Source organism: Zalophus californianus, chromosome 13 (assembly GCF_009762305.2).
Source record: "Zalophus californianus isolate mZalCal1 chromosome 13, mZalCal1.pri.v2, whole genome shotgun sequence".
Lineage (NCBI taxonomy): Eukaryota > Metazoa > Chordata > Mammalia > Carnivora > Otariidae > Zalophus > Zalophus californianus.
Window position 1 is genome coordinate 42,764,311 of NC_045607.1, and position 19,801 is coordinate 42,784,111.

General features: G+C 38.3%; 1 pseudogene; it reads left to right on the plus strand.

The window, feature by feature from the left end:
* Positions 1–449: 449 nt before the first annotated feature.
* On the plus strand, positions 450–1,454 carry LOC113934733 (annotated as a pseudogene).
* The last annotated feature ends 18,347 nt before the right edge of the window (positions 1,455–19,801 follow it).

Below are 19,801 nucleotides of genomic sequence, written 5' to 3' on the forward strand. Positions count from 1 at the left end.
CCACTTAACTACAGAGACCAGATGATCAGAGCAAACAACGATACTTTCCCATTTTACTGCCACCAGTAGAGAGAAAGGAATAACCATACGAAAATTATAACCAGGACAAAACTAGACTGAGTCAGGAAACAGATTCAGTTCATGCACATTAAAAACCATCTGCTGAGTGGAGGGATTGTCTAAAGATTGGGGAGGATGAAATATAAAGGGATCAGCAGTAAGCCACGAACCGAGCAGTACATTGAGTTAAATCCAATGGATAATGACAGTTTCGTAATATAATTGTACTATACTTGTTAAATATATTTATTTCAATTTCATTCAGTTTTATCTTGGAGGCTCTAGAAAATGAATCAACTGGAGTGTCAGAGCCACTGCCGCGGAGTCTGAATCCAACCTTGTGTGCCGCTGACGCCCGCCTGCCCGCCCGACATGCACTCCCAATTCCTTTTGGTTCTAAGTCCAAAATGGCAACTCTCAAAGATCAGCTGATTCAGAATCTTCTTAAGGAAGAACATACCCCCCCAGAATAAGATTACAGTTGTTGGGGTTAGTGCTGTTGGCATGGCTTGTGCCATCAGTATCTTAATGAAGGACTTGGCAGATGAACTTGCTCTTGTTGATGTCATGGAAGACAACCTGAAGGGAGAGATGATGGATCTCTTTTCCTTAGAACACCAAAAATTATCTCTGGCAAAGATTATAATGTGACTGCAAACTCCAAGCTGGTTATTATCACAGCTGGGGCACATCAGCAAGAGGGAGAAAGCCGTCTTAATTTGGTCCAGCGTAACGTGAACATCTTTAAATTCATCATTCCTAATATCGTAAAATATAGCCCAAACTGCAAGTTGCTTGTCATTTCCAATCCAGTGGATATCTTGACTTATGTGGCTTGGAAGATAAGTGGCTTTCCCAAAAACCATGTTATTGGAAGTGGTTGCAATCTGGATTCAGCCCGGTTCCGTTACCTAATGGGGAAAAGACTGGGAGTTCACCCATTAAGCTGTCACGGGTGGGTCCTTGGGGAGCATGGAGACTCCAGTGTGCCTGTATGGAGTGGAGTGAACGTTGCTGGTGTCTCTCTGAAGAATCTGCACCCTGACTTAGGCACTGATGCAGATAAGGAACAGTGGAAAGAGGTTCACAAACAGGTGGTTGACAGTGCCTATGAGGTGATCAAACTGAAAGGCTACACTTCCTGGGCCATTGGACTGTCTGTGGCAGATCTGGCCGAAAGTATAATGAAGAATCTTAGGCGGGTGCATCCAATTTCCACCATGATTAAGGGTCTCTATGGAATTAAAGATGATGTGTTCCTTAGAGTCCCTTGCATCTTGAGACAGAATGGAATTTCAGATGTTGTGAAGGTGACTCTGACTCCTGAGGAGGCAGCCAGTTTGAAGAAGAGTGCAGGTAGACTTTGAGGGATCCAAAAGGAGCTGCAGTTTTAAAGTTTTCTAAGGTACCACTTCACTGTCTAGACTATGGCAGGATTTTAGTTGGAGGTTGTGTATATTGTCCTTATTATCTGATCTGTTACTCAGGTAATATTAAAATGGCCTAAGAAAAAATGTCAGTTTCCTCAAGTTCCAAATAGGAATGGTTCACCAAACCCTGCAGCTGTATCCTGATACTGGATGATACCTGTCTTTGTAGCCCTAAATTGGTTAACGTAAGTTAGCCCCACTGTCTCAGAGGCTCCACTGTCAGAGCTGCGGTTGCTCTGCACACCAAATGTGTGTTTACTGTGTGTTCTGTCACTTCGGGTTCCTTCCCCCAACACCCGACATGCCTAGTCCATCTTTTCCAGTCAGTCACGTCCTGGGATCCAATGTATAAATTCAATATTGCATGTACTGTGCATAACTGTCCTAAAGGATCTTACTTTGTGTACCATGTATGTCAGAATATAGTATACATGGCCATATAATGTAAAAAGACAATGCAACCAACTAAGTGTCATACCAACTAAAATACCAAATAAATTTTGAACGGTGAAAAAAAAAAGAAAATGAATCAACTGGTTTAAATATTGAAAATAAATTTTTTTGGCAGATTATTTTACTGTATGTCAGGAAAACTCAAGAAGCTTCAGTTAAAAAACAAACAAAAAATCTAGAAGTAAAAGAGAACTTAGTAAGATGCTAAATAAAATGTAAATTTAATAAATATAAGCATAAAATGATTATAAGTAGCTTCTCTTTATACTAATAACCCAATAGAAATGAAAAATAATCCAGTTAACAATAGTGTTGAGATTAAAAAAATTTTAGACTGCATACCTATACACATACCCACACACCCCAACTAACCACCACGAGCACAAAAATTCAACTATGTTAATTATGTTTATTTTGATGGGGTGGATTATGGGTTATGTTTAATTTCTTCCTTACACATATATGTGTAAGTTTTTCTGCAATCAGCACCTACTATTTCAATGGTGCTCTCCAAAATGAGCTGCTGTCACCTGGGAGGAGGGAGTATGATGGCAGGGAGGCAGTGACAGGCATGGTGGCATAAGATGGAATAAGTTGATACATCAGGGTAGGGAGAGAATATATTACAACCTTTATGTATGATTTCTTATCCTTACGTTAGAGAAATATGTATCACTTACAGCAATCCAACTATCCCGAGAATTCTGCCAGAGGGAGTGGGCTAACAGTGAGTAGATTCCTCATTTGTTCACTTTTGGCATACTGAGTGGCTTTACACCTTGAGTCTGTCTCATTAAAGGGATTTGTAAATTACATTACCTCATGAGACAATACTTGGCAATAGAAACAATGCAATTCTTTGTAATGAGATAGTAAGTAATCACAACTTTTTGTACCACACAGATATTCACTGTTAATTACCTGGCAAATTTTTTTTAAGTGACAGACCTCAAAAGTGAATTATACATTCTTCATTTTCCAAAAAAATATATAAAATAAATATTTCAAACTGATTGATATTTTCTGTAATAAAAAGTGGCAGTCAGTGGCTTATTACCTAACAGTTACTGAAAACAAACACAATCATTATCTTTACTTTCAAGTTAAATGTGAGATTTATTTCAATGGTGAATGAGAAAGCAACTGCTTTTAGAAGGAAATTTGGAAAGTAGAGAACATCTATTCGTAGTAACAGGACGTTTGTAGGACTAGTATCAGAGAAAGTTGGAATTGATGAGCCAAATTTCAGTAAAAACCCTTGCCTAATTGGTTGATGAAGGAAAATGACCTAGAATCTTGTGGAATATTTCCTAGTATCTCCCTGGCAAAGAATATTTTTTTAATATCTGTGAGGTACCTGGGTGGCTCAGTCAGTTAAGCATCTGCCTTCTGTTCAGGTCATGATCTCAAGGTCCTGGGATCGAGTCCCACATCAGGCTCCCTGCTCAGTGGGGAATCTGCTTCTCCCTCTCCCTCTGCCTCTCTCCCCATGCTCCTGCTCTCTACCTCTCTCTTTCTCAAAGAAATAAATCTAAAATAAAATATCTTTTAAATAAGTGAATACGCAGGCACAAAGAGTCTCAGATTTTCTGTATTTCCTGTAATATCCGAGTCCTGGCAATTTATCCGTCTTAAGTACACAAATTATAGGAGTCAAGCAGTCAGAGATTGTCAGAATTGAATAGATTATTGGATTTTTTTCCCAGAGAAATTAGATGACTTCCCAAGAATATAATCCATTCATCTGATTCTTACAGCAGACCTGAAGGAGGGATGTTAATTTCAAAATGCATACTTTTCGATTCTCTGTGCTTCCTTGGAGAGACAATTTGATATTCTGAAGAACACAGAGATTGACAGCAAAATCTTGTACTAGGTTACATTCCTATCAGTTATCAGCTCTGCAACCCTTGGCAAGTCATGTACCTTCTGAGCCTCAGTTTCTCCAACTAGGGAATTGTGAAACTGTTACTGATATTACCCATAGGCATGCCATATATACACTGCAACTAACAACATCAATTTCGGTTTGGGTTGTTACTCCTCAATCGCCTGCTTCCTTCAGATGCTCCTCAGATTGTGCTCTGAGAAACTGCTAGCCCAAGTCAGGAAAGTACTAATTGGGTTCCCTGTAGGAGAGCCTAGACTTGCCTGAAGCACTTCGGCTTCTTTCTCTTTGTTCCATTTATCTTTCAGCTGTGAGTGGATTTTCTTCTCTTAATATTAGTTTGGCTATTTTACTGTGGACAAATCCCCCTGGCTATGTCTGTGTGTATAACCCAGTCTCTCTCAACAGAGAGACAGTGCCCTCCCCCAACTAGACAAAATATGCTTTGAGAGCAGCTCTAAACTACCACCGTTATTACCTCCTGTCTTGTTTGTTCTATGGCAAATTCTAAGGTGTCTCATTTTTATTTTTGTTCAATTCTTCACCTCCCACCCGGAAAGAGTTCTCCAACACCTCCTGCTTCATAAAAATTGCTTTCTGATTCTGAAAAAGCATTTACTCTCTGGTACATTCTTCAGCCCTTCACATCTTTTCTGAACAGATAGTTCTCTTTGTTCCTTTTCAAGTCTGGAGAAAAACTTTAATTAATCCCAGCCAGCTGTAAATCCTGTCATTTGCAAATGCTTCTGTTTCAGGCAAACGTAGAAGACATTTAGTGAGCACCTGTAATATACTGAGTAATATCCTTGCAATTTAAAGAACAGAACTCAGTCCCTCACCTACAAGGGGTCCACAGAATAGACCAACATGAAAATAATCACATGGCGGTGCCAAGAACACCCCAGTAGAGAGATGGGTCTAACTTTTAACCAGAAGCTTTTTTTTTTTTCCAATTATTCCTATCTTGCCTTGTTTCAGGAAAGACTTACACTTTTTCATGTTGATTTAACTTGTGCATGCCTCTTCAGAATTTTTGTCTTGGTTTATTTACTGCATTTTGGAATATCTCTTGGATCATTTTAATCCATGTCTTACCTGTGCATAGAGTGATCATTGGCCAGAACTAGATGAAATGCAGATTAAATGCAGTCATTCTATGGCATAGTCGAGGTAACACTGGGGAAGTAAGAAAAATCCAGAAGAAAACACCCATGGTTCATGAGGGAACCTGGCAATATGGTGACCAAATTAAAGCTGTTCAGACTGAAGATAATACTATGAAGACACATGACAGCTGCTGTTCCCTACAGAACAAATAACAAATTCCCACAAACTTAGCAGCCTAAACCAAGAGGCATTTATAGTCACAAAGTTCTCTAAGTCGGAAGTCCATTCTGGCTAAGCTGGGTTGTTTAATCAGGATCTCAAACTTGAGATGTCTGGCCAGTTGAATCCTCTTTTGGAGCCTTCAGGGAAGAACTTCCAAGCTCACTCAGATTATTGACAGAATTCTTTTCTTTGATGCTGTATACCCACGGTCATGTTTTCTGGCTGGCTGTTGGCTGGAGGTCACTCTCAGCTCATGAAGACTATTCTCAGGCCCTTGAAAATTGGTTTTTTACCATACCATATCCAAAGTCAGTAACAGTCAATCTCCATCACATGGAATCCATCTCATGCTTCAAATCTCAGACTTTATGAAAAGCACAGCCCTTATAAGGGTTCACCTGATTAGGCTAGGTCCACAAAGGATAATCTTCCTTTCTTAAAGTCAACTGTGCCATGTAACATAAACTAATCATGGGGATGCTATCCCATCATAACCATAGTCACATCCACACTCAAAGGGAGAGGATTATAGGGGACAAGTACCCCAGGCAAAGAAAACTTGAGGGCCATTTAGCATGTCATCAACCACAGCTGGGTTCCTCTTCTGGTGTTGAGAATGGCTTGAGTCTTAAGGACTTTAAGAAAGGTAGGCCATTCATGAACAGAGGGCCAAGAGGGTTATAGGCTCTGAGAAACAGAAAAGTCAAAAAAGAAAAGTATAGGAAATTAGTAAACAGTACCCAAGGTCTTACTATGTGCAAGGCACTGTGCTAAGCATGTTGCAGACATCATTCTGTTTAATTCCTGAAACAACTCAGTAAGACAAACAATGTATCTTAGAGGAGGACACAGACAAGCACACATATACCTCTCTAGGATTAGAGAGACCCGGCAAGAGACCTTGCCATGGTCCTTCCTAACATGTACGGCTTGGATTTCTGTGGGACGGGGAGAGAAAGCTTACAAGTGTCTGAAAGGCTGTTGAAGAAGTGAGGAAGCAAACTTACTCTGCTGAGCTCCAGAGGTTGTGGTGTGCTGGCAAACACTGAACAACCAGCTTTCTAAGGATTCCTTGATGAGGAGCAGTCTTTGCAGATTTATTTGATTAAATGTTCTCACCATGGACGATTTTAACCTCCAACCTAATGACACTGAATGCAGCCTTAGGAAGAGGGGCAACTTCAGGAAAAACAAAACAAAACAAAACAAAACGGAAACAGATTTTTAGTGATATACTAAAGTATTTTTTCAGGCACCCAGGTGGCTCAGTCGGTTAAGGATCCAACTCTTGATTTCAGCTTAGGTCATGATCTCAGGGTAGTGAGATAGAGCCCCGCACTGGGCTCCAGGCTGAGCATGGAGCCTGCTTAAGAATCTCTCTCCCTCTCCCCCTTGCCCCTCTCCGCTCCAACCCCCCCATGCTTGTGCAAGTGTGCGCTCTCAATAAATAAATAAATAAAGTATTTTACAATAAGAAAGCTCTGCAATGGAATGGACTCTCTCAAAAACTAAGGGTTCCCCATCCTCCAGGTAATTGAAGCAGATCTTGATGCTGTCATAGGTAACTTTAAAATGAAACCTTGCATTGGAAGGTTACAAAGATAGGGTGTGAAAATGGATGGGTTAAAGACGTCTGATAATTTCCTGTTCCTTCTGCAGTATCTACAGCAAGATCGCTCTAATTTATAGGTAAGACTTTTTTTCCATCAGCTGCTGAGGGACGGAGTCTGTAGGACTTCCTTAATGATCTCAAGAGTGGTGCCAAGGGGCCATCTCTTCTCTTTTCTGCATCTGAAATCCCTAGTTTTCTTGATTTTTCTGTTTCAACATTTTTAGGCTGGGCACTTTCAAAGCATACTTAGTAAAAATCACATTCTTGGCAATTTTCTTCACCACTGTGTCACAAAGATTAGAACTATAAATAATAGGAAAACTTAATTACAAATTTCTTTTTTTAAAGCACTGTTGAGAGATGCAGTGTTTAAATCTCCATAAAATTACACCTTTGAAATTGCTTAATTGTGTTTTTCCTGCCAATTTAAATTGCTCATAAAAGGAAAACTTTAAAAATATATAGTCTCTAATCCTTTCCCTGAATCATCACGGTAGCATTGCTTTTGCTCCAGAAGATAGCACTGCTTGTACAAATACTGCAAACATCAGCAAATTAAGGTTAGGCCCACAGTGGTGTGGGAGGAAGAAGGAGGAGACACTTCAATCTACTGGTTTGGTTTAATTTATGTGTAATAGATTAAAAAAAAACCCACTTAAAAGTTTGCTTCTTACTCGAAACCTTGCACTTAAGGCAGGTAATAATAGTTATAAAAGGCTTTGTTAAATTTCCTTACAAAGATATTGCTCTCCAGGGCATAGGCACCTAGCTTTCTTTTTTAATTGCAATTATTACTGTATTAGGCTCATTTATTTGCATAATAAAATAATCATTTGCATTTATACAATTCCTTTCTTCCTAGGAGCTCACATTCTCATGGAGCCTATCTCACACACAAAAAAAATATCCTATCGCCTGTATAGCAGTCTAGTAGATTTGTAACACGACAGACATGTTCACTGAAAACTCTTTCCCTTTGTGCCCAACAGCTCCATCTGCAAACAGGCCAGCTTCCAAGTTCCATCCAGTGCTATTTGTTTTGGTACAAAACCTTCCCAGGTTCTGTGAGCTACCATAACCAGTCAAATAGTGGTACCACATGCAACTTTATACACTTTTAGGGCAAGAAAGCAATGAAAGGAATAACTAAGTGTCAGGTGCTTTAAAAAATGACAATCCATGAGTATATAAATGCTAAAAAGCATTCAAAATTTAGCCTTCTGCTCCTCTGTGCAGGATATTAACTAGCAATTAGTTTCTTGCTAGATTTTAGTCTATTACATAGAGGGAGACAGCGTTTTCTGGTATTTCTCAGACCTGGCTCTACTTGAGATGAACTTTAGAAACACACACAAAAACCACCTTAGTGAGCTTTTACCAACTGTAAATGCCTACATTCTGAATGAGATTCTGAATGAACTGATCCTGATTTTTAAAAGTACACCAGCATTTTTAAGCTTCCCTGGTGTCTAATGCATGGCTCAATATTGGTTATCATTGGTCTAGTGGAAACAACACTAGGTTGTTCTTGGTCAACTGTAAGCTACCTTTGTGATCCTGAGGAAAGCGTTAATCTCTGGGCCACAAAATATTAGGCTGAAAAATTAGACGTTTGGATTAGAAAGAATTTTTCACCTTTAAATTCCTATGGTTTGAAACAATAAAGATGGCCAGTTCTCAACATGAATTATAATTCCCAATACACTTACACTCCACCTTTACAACATGGAAATGCTACAGAGAAAAATACATTACTGGTATTTTACATTCAGAAAACATAAGCTATGTGAGAGACCAAAGCAAGTGCAAAAAAAGGAAAAAGAAAATTCAAAGTATACTTATGCTAAGTACACATGAAGGACCATTTTAACACTAATCATTTCTTTAGAACTTGGTTACTAGCATAAAACAACAATTTCACTGTATCAGTTAAACAGGTAAGGAAGACCTTATGCAAGACTATTGCAATAAGGGAGAGAGATCAAACTCAAGTCAACTGAAACAAAAAGTGGGGAAGTTTTTAAGAACTGGGGTAAGCTAATGGAAAAGTACTGAAGGACTTTGGAAAGGGAGCGTTGGCCATTGTGACCAGGCATCTGTTAGCTAACTGGTACCCATGGAAGTAAGGTTCTCTCTTCCCAGAGACTAGGAGATAGAGGAATTATCTCCTGGGATGATGACATTTTAAAGGGATAGTCCTTGACAAGGTACACTAGGGTTGTAGAAGATTTACATTTCAAAGGGAGAGAGAAAGAATTTATAATTTCAAGTTTTCTAAAGTAAATACACTAAGAAAAGGGATGTCAGGGGCCTACAGTCACGAAGAAACATATTTAAAGTTTAGTCAACCTGAGGAAAACATTAAAATGTTGTTCACTAGCTTACTGAGTTAGTTCTTTCTTGTCATTGGACCTGAAATTCCTACAGCTGCATGGTTTTCTCATCTCTTGACAATTTAGGCTGATGAACCATCATAGTTCATCAATTCTTAATCACACAATTTTTTTTCACATTTTAACTTTTCCAAATTTGGAATGTGTCTTATGATCAATGGTGTCTTATTATTACTGTCGGCCAGGAGCATTGGGGACCTATCAAATGGCATTACTGGTCAGTCTTCAAAAGCCTACACTGTTGTTCATTGTTGAAACTGAGTCATTCTGTTAAAATGAACCACCGCAAGTAAATTTACTATTATTCATGAAGTAAATATTTCTTGTCAAAATAATGATCGAAACTCCCTATTTTCTTGCTGAGCAAACCAGTTCTTTAGATGAAGCTACAACCAAGATGTATATGAAGCTGTGCTACTTTTGTTATTGGAACATGTGCAAACGATATGTATGTACCTCTCAAGTGCCAAGCAATAGAATAAAGACAGGAGATACAACCAATACCAACAGAAAACACAAGATGTATGTCAAAGCCAGAAGAGACGGGTATGACCAGATGCTAGTATTTTTTCTCTTGCTCAGTGATACATTAACATAATACAGTACATCTTAGAGTCAATGAGGTTGCAGATTTAAGAAAGCATGGTAGATACACCCAAGCCATGTATGCAGTCCATTGTTTGCCCCAGAAAAGCAAAATCATTGAATCTGTATACACTCTGAACAGGTATCTCAAGCAACTGAAGGAAGGTACAGTGTAGAATAACATTCAGAGAAAAACCATTTTCTGTGATTTCCAATCCCTCCTTCATCTAGACCCTCTTTTTGTTATTTCACTTTAAACAGAATCTGTCCCTTTGTCGCTCAATGTGTCGGATGTGGAAAAGCCCCTCCCCCGCTCATGAACACTGCCTTGATGCCAGCTCTAATTACTAGTGAGAGCCTTCTGTGCATTCTTCAAAACTCAAGGCTTGAAACTGCCTATGCCATCTTTTCATGAAAAAGAATTACTTCATGTGGGTTTATAGTGAGTAAAATTCATTGATTCAGCAAAGCCACAAGCAGATAATGGCTTTAGTTTCCTTAACTTAATCCCAAAGGAGGGTGGTAAAAAGCAAGCTGGATTTTCTTTAAAAAAATGACCTGATTCAAGTTCAAGTGAAACAGTCCTTAAAGTGCCTGAAGTGAGGGACCCTAGGGGAATCATTAGCAACTTGTCAGTGGCTGCCTTAAATGAGAAATGGTTGGAGGTTGTCTTTTTCAATAGGACTGAAAATCTTCCAAAGGCCTCAGGAGGACATTTGCCCCATGGCCTCTGGGAATTCTCCGATGTGTACAGGGTAGCAGAAAAGGGTGGCCAAGTCTAAGTCAATACCACCAAGAGTCCTCTCCCAATGGGTCATTTGGTCACAGCACTGGCTGCTTCAAGTCTATCTCTCCTACTCAGCAGTGATATCCTCTTGCCTGGCCTCTGAAGCCTTAATACTTCCTTGGAATAAAATCTACATTGAGTGGTGTCCTCAGTGACATACTGGTCAAAGTCTTCTGTGTATTACTGATCTTACAACTCTAAAATGCTTGCCTCTGTCTTTATGTACAAGTTTTGAAAACAAGGCCAAAAAAAGTCAAATTTTAGTGGCATGAACACTCTATTTGGAGACAAACATTTGGATCAAGTCTTTGCTCTCCCACTCACCAGCTATATGAACTTGGAGAACTTGTTGAACATCTCGGATTCTCAATTTCACTAACTAAAAATTGGGAAAGGCTGTTATGAGAATCACACGTCAGGGCGCCTGGATGGTTCAGTCAGTTAAGCATCTGACCAGCTCAGCTCATGATCTTGGGGTCCCGGGATGGAACCTGGCATTGGGCTCCCTGCTCAGCGGGGAGTCTGCTTCTCCCTCTGCCTCTCACCCCACCCCACCCCCGCTTCTGTGCTCTCTCTCTCAAATAAATAAATAAAATCTTTTTTAAAAGGTCACATGTTAATTAAATGGGTAAAATATTTTGCAAACTGTCAAAAACTCTCCCAAAGTTAAATGCTCTAGAGTTGTGACAATACATGCCACTATCTTTATCCTCAGAGGAATCACAATACCAGATAAAATGAGGTTAAATGTGTAGAGTGCAAAGGATGGTCTTTACAATAGAAATGGCACCCTTTATTTTACAGTTGGAATCATAGTCACACCATCTTACATTGGATTTCTTTAGAAGATCTTTTAAGAATTGTTAGAAGAGGGCGCCTGGGTGGCTCAGTTAAGCGACTGCCTTCGGCTCAGGTCATGATCCTGGAGTCCCAGGATCGAGTCCCACATCGGGCTCCCTGCTCAGCAGGGAGTCTGCTTCTCCCTCTGACCCTCTTCCCTCTCGTGCTCTCTCTCATTCTCTCTCTCTCAAATAAATAAATAAAATCTTCAAAAAAAAAAAAAAAAAGAATTGTTAGAAGATGCTAAGTGACTTGGTCAAAGACTTATAACTATAAAGGAAGAAATGGACAACAATGAACAGCGACTTCACAGAACAAGGAGGTAGAGATGACTATTTACAATATTGTGCTCCTGCGGAGATTATTTCGGAATAACACTTCAATTGTTCGCTCACCCATCTTGCATCATTATTGAATTTTGAGTATTAACAAACTTCTGGTCTAGGTAAGAGGATTCTTGAATATTCTTTGGGATCCTAAGACCCAGGCTATGTCTGTGTTTTTTCTCTGGGATACTCCTGGCCCTTGACAGAACTGAAGGGGGGTCCACAGTGTCCACTTTTTTTCTCCCAAGAGAATAACAGCACCAGTAGGGGAGAGTAGTACCAGTATGCCCAGAGGACTGAGTACTATAGGGAAGCACTGGTGATCAAAGGATATAGGGTGCCTATACAAGTGTTTTGTAATCTGCAAAATGCTAGAATAATGACAGCTGTTTGTTGTTGTTTACTATGTGCTGGGCATGCGTTAAGGCAATTTACGTGCACTATTTCACATGGGATTTTCATAATATTTTAACAGTATAATATGCTAATAGCATTATTATCCTCATTTTACAGAAAAACACTGGTGAGGAACAGAGAATCTCAATGTCTTGTTCATAGAAACAGACTTGTTAAAAGAAGGAATTTCCCTCAGGCAGTCATTATCACAACCCAAGGACTCAAATCCTACATTCCCACTACTATTCAATGTTTTTGATGATACTACTATTAACGGAATTGTCTCCCTTAGTTGGACAATTCCATTACCCTTCAGGCCTTAGCTTAAATTTGCTTTCCTCTTGAAGACATTCCCTAGTCCACCTGACAAGGTCAGACCCCTCTTTTTTTATGTGCATATTCTTAGTACTCTACTTCTCCTTCATAGTGTTTATAACAGTAATAATGTAAGTAATTCTTGAGTAACTGTTTAATTTCTATTTCCTCCCACATCTTGTGCTCAGACTGCAAGGTAGGTCCTCCATCAGAATAAGACAAAGAACAGACATTCAAAAGGTTCACAACACCTCAAAAACACCCTTGACTACGACTGAAGCATGAAAACTAAAGAAACCCAAAAGGACCACAACACAACCATTGTCCTCCGCATATAAAATAGGGCAACTTCTTTCCGGTTTAGGAAGTCTCCTTCACCTGTCTGAGCTTGAGTTTCTTTTTCTCTGAAACATAAAAGAGCCTGATCATACAATCTCTGAGGATCCTGTCAGATTTAACTTTCTTTCTATAAATCCATAGGCCTATAAGGTTCTTTGCCATGTGAAGGAGAAAAATGTGAAAATTTCTCTCACTGTGGCAAAACAATCTCAAATTGGTTAAAACTAGTGAAAAAAAAACTCACAGCTCTGAAGAATCTATCCATTGTCTGCTGTAAATCTACAAGTATAACAATCTTTTACTCCATGCCCATGAAGCCAAGCCACTAACATGGAAAGCAATCAGTTGAATATCAAATAAAATCAAAGAAAAACCTAAAACATAAAAAAAGTATAATGCAGTGCAAGGTGTAGTGAAATGTTATTTTATCTAAATTTTTAAAATTTCAATGTTTTTCCAATAAATTTTCTAGTCTAACAATGGAAAACTAGAACCACAGTAAAATTGGAAATGTTTAGCCAAAAAGAAACCAGAAAGAAAAAAAAGAACGTTTTTAAACTGTTTTAAACAAACCTGTAGCCATATTCATGTGAATTGTTTCTATCTTTAGTGAATGCAACCAAGAAACATTAAATTATTCAAGGTTGCTTTGGCTATTCAGGGTCTTCTGTGGTTCCATACAAATTTTAGGAGTATTTGTTCTAGCTCTGTGAAAAACACCGGTGGTATTTTGATAGGGATTGCATTAAATGTGCAGATTGCTTTGGGTAGTATGGACATTTTAATAGTATTTGTTCTTCCAACCTATGAACATGTCTTCACATTTCTTTGTGTCATCTTCAATTTCTTTCACCAATATTTTCAGAGTACAGGTCTTTTACCTCTTTGGTTAGGTTTACTCCTAGGTATCTTATTATTTTTGGTACAATTGTAAATGGTATTGATTCCTAAATTTCTCTTTTTGTTGCTTCATTATTGGTGTGTAGAAACACAACAGAGGGGTGCCTGGGTGGCTCAGTCAGTTAAGCGTCCAACTCTTGGTTTTGGCTCAGGTCATGATCTCGGGGTTGTGAGATCGAGCTCTGCATTGGGATCCATGCGTGGAGGAGAGTCTGCTTGAGATTCTCTCCCTCCCTCCACCCCTTCCCCCATGTGCACTCTCGCTTAAATAAATCTTTTTAAAAAAAGGAAGAAACAACAGATTTCTGTACATTGATTTTGTATTCTGTGACTTTACTGAATTTGTTGATCACTTCTAGCAGTTTTTTGATGGAGTCTTTCAGTTGTCCATATAGACTATCATGTCATCTGCAAATAGTGAAAGTTTGACTTCTTCCTTGGTGATTTGGATGGCTTTTATTTCTTTTTGTTGTCTGATTGCTGTGGCTAGGACTTCCACTACTATGTCACATAACAGTAGTGAGAGTGGATATCCCTTTGTTGTCCCTGACCACAGAGGAAAAGTGCTGTTTTTCCCCATTGAGGAGGATGTTAGCTGTAAGTTTTTCATATATGGCCTTTATTATGTTGAGGAATGTTTGCTCTAAACCTACTCTGTTGAGAGTTTTTATCATGAATGGATGTTGTGCTTTGTTAAATTCTTTTTCTGCACCTATTGAAATGATCATCTGGTTCCTATCTTTCTCTTATTGATGTGATATATCACATTGATTGATTTGTGAATATTGAACCATCCTTGAAACATAGAAACAAATCCCACTTGATTGTAGTGAATGATTTCTTTTAATGTATTGTTGGATTCAGTTTGCTAGTAATTTTTTGAGAATTTTTGCATCCATGTTCATGAGGGATACTGGTCTATAGTTCTCTTTTATAGTGGAGTCTTTATCTGGTTTTGGTATCAGGGTAACGCTGGCCTCATAGGATGAATTTTGAAGTTTTCCTTCCTTTCCTCTTTTTTGGGATACTTTGAGAAGAATAGGTCTTAACTCTTCTTTAAAGGTTTGGTAGAATTTGCCTGTGAAGCCTTCTAGTCCTGGACTTCTGTTTGTTGGGAGTTTTTTTGATTACTGATTCAATTTCTTTGCTATTTATCATCTGTTCAAGTTTTCTATTTCTTCCTGTTTCAGTTTGGTAGTTTACACGTTTCTAGGAATTTATTTTTTCCAGATTGTCCAATTTGTTGGCATATATTTTTTCATAATATTCTCTTATAATTGTTTGTATTTCTGGGCTGCTGGTTGTTATTTCTCCTTTCTCATTTGTAATTTTATTTGAATCCTTTCTTTTTTTCTTGGTAGGTCTGACTAGAGGTTTATCAATTTTATTAATTTTTTCAAAGGACCAGCTCCTGGTTTCACTGATTTATTTTTTGTTTGTTTGTTTGTTTTTGTTTGTTTTTGTTTTTGTTTTTTTGGGGGGTTCTATATCATTTATTTCTGCTCTAATCTTTATTATTTGCTTCCTTCTGCTGGTTTTAGGCTTTGTTGTTCTTTTTCTAGCTCCTTTAGGTGTATGGTTAGGTTGTTTTTTTGAGGTTTTTCTTGCTTCTTGAGGTAGGCCTGTGTTATTATATACTTCCCTCTTAGGACCAGTTTTGCTGCATCCCAAAGGCTTGGGATCATTGTGTTTTAGCTGGAGTCATCACAGTTCTGGACTTCAAGTTATATTACGAAAGCTGTAATGATCAGCTGGCACAAAAATAGACTCATATATCAATAGAAGAGAATAGAAAATGCAGAAATGAACCCAAAACTATATGGTCAATTAACCTTCAGGAAAGCATATCTAATGGGGAAAAGACAGTCTCTTCAACAAATGGTGTTGGGAAAACTGGACAGCAACAAGCAAAATAATGAAATTAGACCACTTTCTTACACCAAACACAAACATAAATTCAAAATGGATGAAAGACCTAAATGTGAGACAGGAAACCATCAAAATCCTAGAGCAGAATGCAGGCAGTAATCTTGTTGACATTGGCCATAACAACCTCTTTCTAGGTATGTCTCCTGAGCCAAGGGAAACAAAGGCAAAAATAAACTATTGAGACTTCATCAAAATAAATAGCTTCTGTACAGCAAAGGAAACAATCAACAAAAATAAAAGGCAACCAACCGAATGGGAGAAGATATTTGCAAATGACATATCCAATAAAATGGTTAGCATCCAAAATATATCAAGAACTTATACAACTCAACACTCAAAAAACAAATAATTTATTTTAAAAATGGGCAGAAGACATGAACAGACATTTCTCCGAAGAAGACATCCAGATGGCCAACAGACACATGAAAAGATGCTCAACATCACTGGTCATCAGGGAAATGCAAATCACAACTCTAATGAGATATCACCTCACACTTGTCAGAATGGCTAAAATCAACCACACAAGAAACAAAGTATTGGTGAGGATGTGGAGAAAAAGGAACCCTTTTGCACTGTTGGTGGGAATGCAAACTGGTGCAGCTGCTGTGAAAAACAGTATGGAGGTTCCTCAAAAATCTAAAAATAGAACTACCCTATGATCCAGCAATTGCACTGCTAGGTATTTTCCCAAAGAATACAAAAATACTAACTCAAAGGGATACATCCACCCTAATGTTTATAGCAGCATTATCTATAATAGCCAAATTATGGAAGCAGACCAAGTGTCCACCCACTGATGAATGGATAAAGAGGTGATAAATATATACACAATGGAATAATTATCAGCCATAAAAAAAGAATGAAATCTTGCCATTTGCGACAACATGGTGTTAGAGAGTATTATGCTAAGTGAAAATAAGTCAGAGAAAGACAAATCATATGATTTCACTCATATATGGAATTTAAGAAAACAAATTAGTAAAGGGAGAAAAAAGAGAGAGGCAAACCAAGAAATAGACTCTTAACTATAGAGAACAAACTGGTTACCAGAGAGGAGGATTGGTGGGGGTTGGGTGAAATAGGTGATGGGAATTAAGGAGTGCACTTGTGATGAGCACCAGGTGTTACATGGAAGTGTTGAATCACTGTGTTGTACACCTGAAACTAATATTACACTGTATGTTAACTGGAATTTAAATTAAAAAATAAAGTGTAGATCAAAGGTCAAAAATAAGTAAGTTGTAAAGATAAAATATGAAAATAAAAAATATTTTATATGAACATAAAAAAGAGAAAAAAGAAACATTAAATTATGGTCACTCAGATGATTTCTTTTTAAGTAGGCTCCATGCCTAATGTAGGGCTTGAACTCATGACCCTGAGATCAAGAGTCACATGCTCTACCAATTAAGCTAGCCAGGTACCCCAGGAAACACTAAATTATGAATAACAAAAAACAATGGAATAGTTACAATAAGTTTAAAAATATTATTTTATCTAATACAAACAGTTTCTTATTCTGAATGTAAAGAGAGGAATACAGTATTTATTAACAGAAAATTAGATGCTCCCCTATACTACTAAATACAATTATTTAAAGAATATTGTTTAAAGGAGTTGTCAAATCATTAGGCTGCTCATAATGCCCTCGTGTCTAAATTTAATCCTGCATGTGTACATCTGAATATACACCCACAAGTTTATGTTACAAAATTTTTCAAAGTATTTTCTGTCTCTACCATTTTGAATTTTTGAAGGATAGCACCAGCATGACTACTCCTTAGAGATATTCTGACTTGACAGAAGTGTCAAACCTGGAAGTTAATCAGGTTATTCTACCGAAGCATAGTTTAGAATCAGATAAGCACCTCAATGTTCAAGGTTTCAAGGTCTACCTATTTATCAGATAGCCTCATTTTTCATTCACGGTGGAATGCTTTCTGAAGGCTTTAGAAATTCTCTCGGGTGGAGAACAAGCAGTACTTCTGAATTGTTTTTAGGAAATGAAACTCCTTTCCTAATAAAGTTAGGAAAGTTAGGAATCATCCTCAACATAAGATGCTTACACTATTCAAATAAGTTAACTCATATGCCAACGACTGAACTCAGCTATTGGAATGTTAATGCATGGAGAACCACTTTGTTGGAGGCAAAGTTGCTTAGAATTTCTGGAAATTTCCACTACTTTGCTGCTCCTGGAACTCTGTATTGAATGAGCAAAGAGGATGGATGGACAGATGACAGGTGGAGAGAAAGAAAGGGACAAAGGAAGGTGGGGGAAAAAAGGAACAAAGAAGGTAGAGAAGGCCCAAAATAAAGAAGGAAAGAGAAAAAGGGAAGGAAGGCGGGCAGACACTTGGATAGATAGAAAACCAGGTTAAAAATCTATTTGCTAAAAATGTGCTGAGAGAAAACAAAGGAAAAACATATTTACAATATAATCAAACAGTTCTTTGAAAAATCACATAAAATTATTGCCTATGAACTAGACTCATTTTAGTTGTTATGGAAAACTGGTATTTGAATTTGAACTGATTTGGGTCCTTCAAATTGAGAGCCAAATTTTTAGAATATTAGCATAAGCCTCCATATTTCTAAAATGTAATGGTATCGAGTATGTTTTTCTACCTGATTTTCCATCTCACATGCCAGAAATCACTAGAGATGAAATATCCTCCCTCCCTTCTAGGAATTTATATAACTGGGGATCTATGGCGCCCTGGTTAGAAGCACAGGATTTGGAGGCAACTAGAACTAGATCCCAATACTGATCCTCTGGATTGAACTTTCTGTGCTTTAGTTTCCATTTTGATGATAAAAGAATAATCACTGCGTTTAAAATTTCATTGTGAAAATCAAATGAGATCATGTATTTATTTAAAACTCTCAAACCATGCCTGGCACTAATCAAAGCTCAGTCAATAGTAACTTCTGCCAAATATTAACGAAGGGGCAGATATTTATTTGCATGTGATTTATTTCTATGCAGAGGAAACCAATAATAAATGAGTAATTAACTGACTTCATATACCAAAAGCAATATCAGGCTTTATAAGAAAGAAGAGGGGGAGAAGGGAAAACCACAGACATAGGGAGTGAAATTTGGATAAATCAGTAATTCGCTGAGAAAGGCTAATCAAGGTGTTCTGCACCTAGGCAGATGGAGGAGCACCAAAGAAGTCAGATTTTATGAACTCTCCAGGAAAGCCAGACTGCTTAGCCCTAGGTTGGGGGGCTAAAATGTCTGAAAGTAGGATTCTTGGTGCCTTTGGCTAGCACCAGGTCTGCACTACTTCCCTGACCAAAATTCCTTTATCTTTCAAAAATCTAACTGCACTCCTCTGCCGCGCTAGTTTATGGTGCTCTGTGGTCCCCTTGGTTGTACTCAATTCATTTTGTAATTACAAATGTCCTTTTTGATTGATCAGTGGCTCTCTTTCCCTCAAACTGTCATATCCAGAAGAACATGGATCTTTCCTGATTTATTCCTTGAGGCATGCTCCGCATGGGGCACATCACGTGACAGTGCACAGAATGAGGAGGGGAAGGGGAAAGGGGGAAAGGCGAAAGGGAGGCGGAAAGGGAAAAGAAAGGAGGGGAAAGAAAGGAGGGAGTGGAGGGGGGAAGAAAGAACGAAAACAAACAGGTGGGCACAGTCTGGTACAAGATAGGTAAAATAAAGTGTTTTGATAGTTTAGAGACAGGAATTACCACCCTAGATTTAGGCAATTACATAAAACTTCCAAGAAGAATTGCCATTTTAACTATGCCTTCAAACATGGGTAGAATTTAAAGATTCCCACTGGGAAAGCATGGGACGTGGCATAAAATGTGTCTCAGTTTCTCTAGGACAGAAGGTCTCTGAGGGGCACTGTAAGTGTTGAGGCTAGAAAGGTGTGCAGGCTGTCAGACCAAGCCATTTGACCAAGCCCCTGGAGGATGTGGGTTGGAGAGGAGACATGCTCACATCTGTTTTCTGGAAATATGAATTTCCTAAGGCAGAAAAGCTGACTGTGAGAGAGGAAAAAATCTGAAGCAGGGAGCCAATTTAATATGGGCTAAATTATTCTTTCTGTTATTTCTGTAACAGTCGTTTTATTTATACTCGCCAATAGCCTACCAAACATTCAGAGCTTAGTTTTGACAAGTGGTGATGATACTCAATTCTTCGAGGAATTTTTCCTGAAACAAAATCACCAAGATGAATAATTAGAATATC